Source organism: Physcomitrium patens, chromosome 9 (genome assembly GCF_059467195.1).
Source record: "Physcomitrium patens ecotype Gransden chromosome 9, ASM5946719v1, whole genome shotgun sequence".
Lineage (NCBI taxonomy): Eukaryota > Viridiplantae > Streptophyta > Bryopsida > Funariales > Funariaceae > Physcomitrium > Physcomitrium patens.
In genome coordinates this window covers 11,286,336-11,293,758 of record NC_143418.1, presented here as the reverse complement: position 1 = coordinate 11,293,758, position 7,423 = coordinate 11,286,336, and the positions used below count along the sequence as shown (strand labels likewise).

The 7,423-nt window shown below is 28.7% G+C and overlaps 1 pseudogene; it reads right to left on the bottom strand.

Annotated features, from left to right (window-relative positions):
* Positions 1-2,478: 2,478 nt before the first annotated feature.
* Positions 2,479-5,656, bottom strand: LOC149988371 (disease resistance protein Roq1-like; annotated as a pseudogene).
* Positions 5,657-7,423: the final 1,767 nt, after the last annotated feature.

The following is a 7,423-nucleotide window of genomic DNA, read 5'->3' as shown; positions in this document are numbered from 1 at the left end:
ATTCGTATAGAAGTAAACTCCTTCTTTAAAGCATCAAAAGATACTTTTATTTCTTTATTTCACTTAAGTTTATCTTTACAAGTCAAATGTGTAAGTAAAGCTAGAACTTGAAAAAAGTTCTTAATAAAGATTCGATAGTGATTAACAAAGTCCAAAAATCATTGCACATCTCATATTATTTTTGAAATCTTCTAATCTATGATAATTTGGACCTTCTTGGGATCCATCATAGGCCTTTGTTAGAAATGATGTATCCTAAAAAGTCAACTTGAGTAGTATGGAATACACACTTTTTCAACTTGGCATATAATCATAGATCTCTAAATTTATGTAATACGCGACAAACATGAAGTTTATATTCTTTTATGTTCTTAGAGTAGATTAAAATATTATCTATATAAAAAATGATAAAATCATCTAGAAACTCACAAAAAATATCATTCATAAGATGTTAAAAAGTGGTCAGTGCATTCATGAGTCCAAAAAGCATGACATTATATTCAAAATATCCATACTTAGTTTGAAAAGCAGTCTTGTATTGATTTATTTCTTTGATATAAATTAAGTTGTATGTTCCTCATATATCTATTTTGGTATAGATCTTTGCTTGATTGAGTTGGTCAAAAAGTCTTGAAATCAAAGGCAAAGGATACCTATTTTTTATGGTAATCTTATTGAATCCTTAATAATCCACACACATCCGCAAAAATCCGTCTTTTCTTCACAAATAAGATAGGAGTCCGAGCTAGAGATTTAGAATGACGTATGAAGTTTTCTGCCAAGTTTTCATCAATGTACTCTTTTAATGTAGCCAACTTATTTTGCGATAAGCTATAGATTGATCTGAATGGTAGTTAAGCTCCTTCTTGAAGATCAATTGAATAATCATAAGATTAATGCTTTGAAAGAACATCTGTATTTTTTTTTCAAAAATATCTTGAAATTCTTGATATTGGCTAAGAACATCACTTGATATTTTTTTTATTATTAAAAATAGAAGTAGCATATATAGTAAAAAATGATCTTTTTTCAACAATATTTATGAAAGCTCTTACATCTATCAGTAAAATTTGGATACACTAGACTTATGTACTTCTACTTCACTAACCTGATCTTAGATTACAGCATCAAAAAAGTTAAAGTTACAAGAAATTCAATTTATTTGAGAGTTATATTTTTCTAGCTAGGATAACTATAAAATAACCAAATTGAAAGGAAATGTTATTATATTAAATACTACTATATTGTTATGATCTTTAATTATTACATCTAAAGAAATAGTCTCATGGATAATATTTCTAAAAAACAGTGAATAACCATCTATGACTTGTACATGTATAGATTTAGTTTTCTTGATTAAAAGTATTTTTTGATTTTTGACAAAATTTTCATCTGTTAAATAGGCTGAGACTCCTCAATCTAATAAGTCAAAGAATTTGTGATTTTTAAGTCTTAAAGACATATCTATTATAAAACAATATGAGAGGTCTGAAGAGAGAATAAGACTTTTACTTGGTGTTGTACATGATTCCAATCGCACGGTTTATATTATAATTGGAGAAACTTATTTTTTGATACATTATCTTCTTTGGTTATTGTGCTTATCATTTTATAATTGTATTGCTTCTTTGGACAATGTTGAACAGTGTACTTAGCTTCTCTACAATATAAACATAAACTATCTTGACAACATTGAATTTTTTTCTTACTCCATGAGAGATTTAAAGCATCATATCAATTGATATTAATTCTAACCTTGATGAATAAATTTCAAAAAACTTGGATTGCTACCATTACTTGATTTTGTCATCTTCAGCCAAGTCTTTATTCTTAGTACCTTTCAAATAATCAATTACAGCATACAAAAGCTTGAGCAATAAATTATTTCAAAGATTCTACTTTTGGCACTATTAATAACAAATCTTGAGGAACTACTCAAATCCAATCTTGTCAAAGAAGAAAGATTTTTCAATTCATTTTGTAACCTTTTCAAGCTTAAGCAACCACTCAAATAAAGTCTTATCAAAGAAAAAAGATTTGCCAATTCATTAGGCAAGTTTCTCAAGCTTGAGCAACCATTCAAATCAAGTGTAGTCAAAGAAGAAAGATTTGTCAATTCATTTAGCAAGCTTATCAAGCTTGAGCAACCCCTCAAACAAAGTCTTATCAAAGAAGAAAGATTTACCAATTCATTTGGCAAGCTTATCAAGCTTGAGTAACCACTCTAATCAAATGTTGTTAAAGAAGGATGATTTGCCAATTCATTTGGCAAGCTTGTCAAGCTTGAACAACCACTCAAATCAAGTGTTGTTAAAAAAGGATGATTTGCCAATTCATTTGACAAGCTTCTCAAGCTTAAGCAACCACTCAAATCAAGGCTTCTCAATGAAGAAAGATTGGCCAATTCATTTGACAAGATTGTCAAGCTTGAACAACCACTCAAATAAAGTCTTATCAAACAAGAAAGATTTGCCAATTCATTAGGTAAGTTTCTCAAGCTTGAGTAATCATTCAAACTAATTATAGTCAAAAAAGAAAGATTTACTAATTCATTTGTTTAGCTTATCAAGCTTGAGCAACTACTCAAAAAAAATCTTTTCAAAAAAGAAAGATTTGCTAATTTATTTGGCAAGCTTGTGAAGCTTGAGCAACCACTCAAAAAAAATCTTCTCAAAGAAGAAAGTTTTGCCAATTCATTTGACAAGCTTATCAAGCTTTAACAGCCATTCAAATTAAGTATTGTCAAAGAAAAAAGATTTATCAATTCATTTGACAAGCTTCTTAAACTTGAGCAACCACTCAAATAAAGTCCTGTCAAAAAAGAAAGATTTTCCAATTTATTTGGTAAGTTTTTCAAGCTTTAGTTACCACTCAAATCAAGTGTTGTGAAAGAAGAAAGAATTGCCAATTTATTAGGCAAGTTTGTCAAGCTTGAGCAACCATTCAAATCACGTGTTGTCAAAGAAGAAAGATTTGCCAATTCATTTGGTAAGCTTATCAAGCTTGAGCAACTACTCAAATAAAGTCTTCTCAAAGAAGAAAGATTTGTCAATGCATTTGGGAAGCTTATCAAGCTTGAGCAACCACTCAAATCAAGTATTGTTAAAGAAGAAAGATTTGCCAATGCATTTGGGAAGCTTATCAAGCTTGAGCAGCCACTCAAATCAAGTATTGTTAAAGAAGAATGATTTGTCAATTCATTTGACAAGCTTCTCAAGCTTGAGCAGCCACTCAAATGAAGTCTTCTCAAAGAAGAAAGATTTGCCAATTCATTTGAGAAGCTTGTCAAGCTTGAGCAATCATTCAAATCAAGTTCTTCCAAAGAAGAAAGATTTTTTAATTCATTTTGAAAGCTTGATAAGCTTGAACAACCACTCAAATTAAGTGTTGTCAAAGAAGAAAGATTTGCCAATTTATTTGGTAAGCTTATCAAACTTAAGCAATTTCTTAAATTCATTTTTTTAAAAAAAGAATGATTTTTCAATTCATTTGATAAGCTTCTTAAGCTTAAGCAACCACTCAAATAAAGTCTTGTAAAAAAAGAAAGATTTACTAATTTATTTGGTAAGTTTTTCAAGCTTGAGTAACCACTCAAATCAAGTGTTTTTAAAGATGAAAGATTTGCCAATTCATTAGGCAAGTTTATCAAGTTTAAGCAACCATTCAAGTAAAGGCTTTTCAAAGAAGAAAGATTTGCCAACTCATTTGGTAAGCTTATTAAGCTTGAGCAATATCTTAAATCAAGTTTTCTTAAATAAAAAAGATTTGTAAATTTCTTTGGTAAATTTATCAAACTTGAGAAAACATTTAAAAAAAGTTCTTCCAAAGAAAAAAGATTTGCCAATTCATTTGGCAAACTTGTCAAGTTTGAGCATCCACTCATATCAAGTGTTTTTAGAAAATTTAAGTTTTTTTATTCTTTTGACATTATATTTAAAGTTTTGTTATTAAGTAATCTCATGTTTGTTAAATTTTTAAGGTTTTTTAAGCCTTTTTATACTACATTGAATTCAATAGATCCATTTAAATCAAGTCTCATTAATGTACTAGTTGTAAACAATGTTCTAGGTAGTGATTCATCAGAAATAAATCCTATTAGACTCAATATTATCAATTATTCAAATACTTTCCAAAACTCTTCATTACATATTGCAGAGGGCAACTTTATCCTATCATTATAAAACATAGAGAGATGATCATAATAATTATTTCTTAGTAACAAAAATTTCAACTTGCTTGCATTTTCTAACAATAACATAAGTATTTCAAAGACATCTTCACTTTACTTTGCATCAATGTTATATATAAGAATTTGTAAAGAACAAAAGTGTAATCCTTTGATAACAAATCTTCTCAAGATATCTTTCATATTATAATCAAAAATTATATTTTCCAATTGATCAACATGACAACAAAATAATTAGAAATTACAATCCATAGCTTTATCAACTACTTCAACCATGTACAAATCTCTAAGTATTTCATATTGCAACACACAAGTTTTGTAATATTGTTCTTAATAAAAATTCAAATGTCTTCTATTCTATTTTTCTTAAATATTTATTTTATGTCAATAATTGTATTTAAGTTATTCTACCACTATTTGAAAGTCTTACCTTTGTTGTTATTCCATACATTGGCACCGTATTTGCATTTCAAATTTGTGTGTCTTTCTATTCTTTTTCTTCTTCAACAATCTTTCGTTCCATATCTTATAATTGATCATATACTTTTATAACTTCATATTTTTCTATTTTTATCATTAATTGATGAACCAATATATCTAAAATAATACTTGCATCTTGTTCTTCAATTCCAATTTTCTTATTAGTCCATATTTGTATTATAGTCTCTTTCATTGTACCACCCTATTTCACATTGTTACAAAAGAAACAACATATGTCCAAAAACATATTCTTTTCTTCAACTTTCATGGCATCAAAACTTAACTTCAAAACAATCCATAGCTTATATTCACTATCTATTTCATCTCTATCCAAAGGTCTTCTTCTTCTTAACTTTTGCAAAGCTCTTTCCCAACATCTCAACCTCTTTTGTCCTCCTAAAAATGATCCTAAAACTTTCAAACTCAAGATTAGTCCATTACAAGATCTTACAATTCTTTTGCCAACTTCAATAAGTTCTTTAGACAATTCATCACTATTTCTATAAGAATAAGCTGCAAACAACTTCAAACTTGCATCTTTGTCAAGTTTTCTAATATCAAATTTATGAATCTTTACAAGGTAGCTTTTTACCACCTTCCAATTTCGAGTTGTCACAATTAATATGATACCTTTGTTAGAACATAGGACATCCATATATACTACATCATTGATTTAACTCTTGTCCTTCACATCATCCAAGACCAATATAAATTTTTTGCTCATCAATACTTCTTTTATCATAGCTTGTGCTTCTTCTAAACTCTTTGGTTTTGATTCAAAGTTTAGTTGGTTCAATACTTTGCAAATTATTAAAAATCCATTATTCTTCTTTTGAATACTTTCAACAAAGCATGATACTTTGTACATGTGTCGCATGGTATCAAATGTAATCTTTGCTAATGTAATCTTTCTAATTCCACCCATACCAACAAAACACAATGCATTTATTCCATTCTTGAATAGTTATTTGATGTTTGACAAATATTATTCTATACCCATTATATTATCTTTATAATCATGTCCATGTACAAATAATCAAATTATGATGTTAATAAAATATACAATTCATGCCATAGTTTCTAAAAAAATAATCTAACCACATATTCACATTTTGACAAAACAACTTCATTAAATTTCACATATTTGAATGTGTAGATCTTAAAATCAAGCAAACCAATGCAATGTTTATATCACATCAAATCTCTAATGTGAAACTTATCAATATATCATCAATATGAATATCTTTTGATTTACTCCTTTCATGATCTTCTCTCTTAAATGCTCCAAAATGAGGTGTTTTGGCTACATCAATTTCCACCAAGTATTTTTTCTTCAATGTTGTGACTCTCTTACAAATGTCCCCAAAAGTAGGTCTTTTAGAAGGATTCAAAGTCCAACATTCTTCAATCAATTTACTCAAATCATCACAATTTGAAGGTAACTTTGGTCTTTCACCTTTCTCAATCTTTTTCAATAATTCTTTTTTAGTGTTGATACCATCAAATAGATCTTTACTTGAAAGAATCTTAAAACATGTCATTGCAAAAGAATACATATCTGCTTCAAAAACACACATCTTTGTTGATTCACTTGTACTTTTCAATATCTCTGGAGTTATGTATCTTAAAGTCCCATATATGTATGTAGTTTCTTTAACTTTTGGATTCTTTCTTACATTAATCTTTGAACAACCAAAATCAATTAACTTTATAATAATATAATGGAAACCATTACTAGATTTATCATCATCTATAATATTAAGTAATACATTATCTGGCTTTAAGTCTTGATGTGCAATTTACATGTTATGTAAATAACACATTCTTCTTGCAATTTGATAAATAACATCAATAAGAAAGTAGTACGAAAATATTTTTTTTGCCTCTAATATGTTGCTCAAACTTTTTTGCATCAATTCCATCACCAAGTATACTTTTTCCCTTGAGTTATTCATCATTGAAGACTCTCCATTCTCAATTACATTACTTTTCGCTACATAGTAATATTTGATCAAATTTGGATGGCCTGTGATAACTAAGATATCTATTTCTTTCATGAATATATCATTTCAACTAGTGTAGAATAAGTAGTTATTTTCAACATGTAGATACTTAGTATATAGTATAAATAGGAATAGATAACTGTTGAAAAGGTGGTTCAGTAGGTAGAATGGATGAATAGTCAGAAAAAGTAATTATCATCCATAGTATAGGAGTTGGTATCTCGGGATAATATAAGGAGGATGGGAGAGAGGAAGAAAATGCCAGACTGCGATAGTATTGAGCCGGGGATAAGCTTGGTGCTATCTTTTCTTTTTAGTTTTCTTGTTTTTTTTTGTATTAGTGTTGATTCTAGTGAAGAAAATCAATTTAATGAATCAATGTTTGATTTACAAAGTTGTTTATGGATCACTGTTTATCAATTGTTGTGAAAGATTGATGATGTATGGAAGTTTCTAGTCACTGTTTATTGTAAGGTTGCAAGTTCAGTGGAGAGGAATTATAATCGAAGGAATTATCTCGATCAGATTCTGTGGATTGGAAGTTGTTTGTTCCAGGGTTTGGATTATGCTTATGTGTTTGTGAATTACACAGGGTACTGAAATCGATGTCGTGGTTGTTATCATATTAATATGAGAGAGTGGACAGTAGGAGGAAAAGTTAACTGTTCTTCGGTATAGTAAGCATTTAGTAGTAGCGGTTAATTGTGTGACCCTAACAATTGGAGCTCATATACATGGTCTTTCCTTGTGTTCG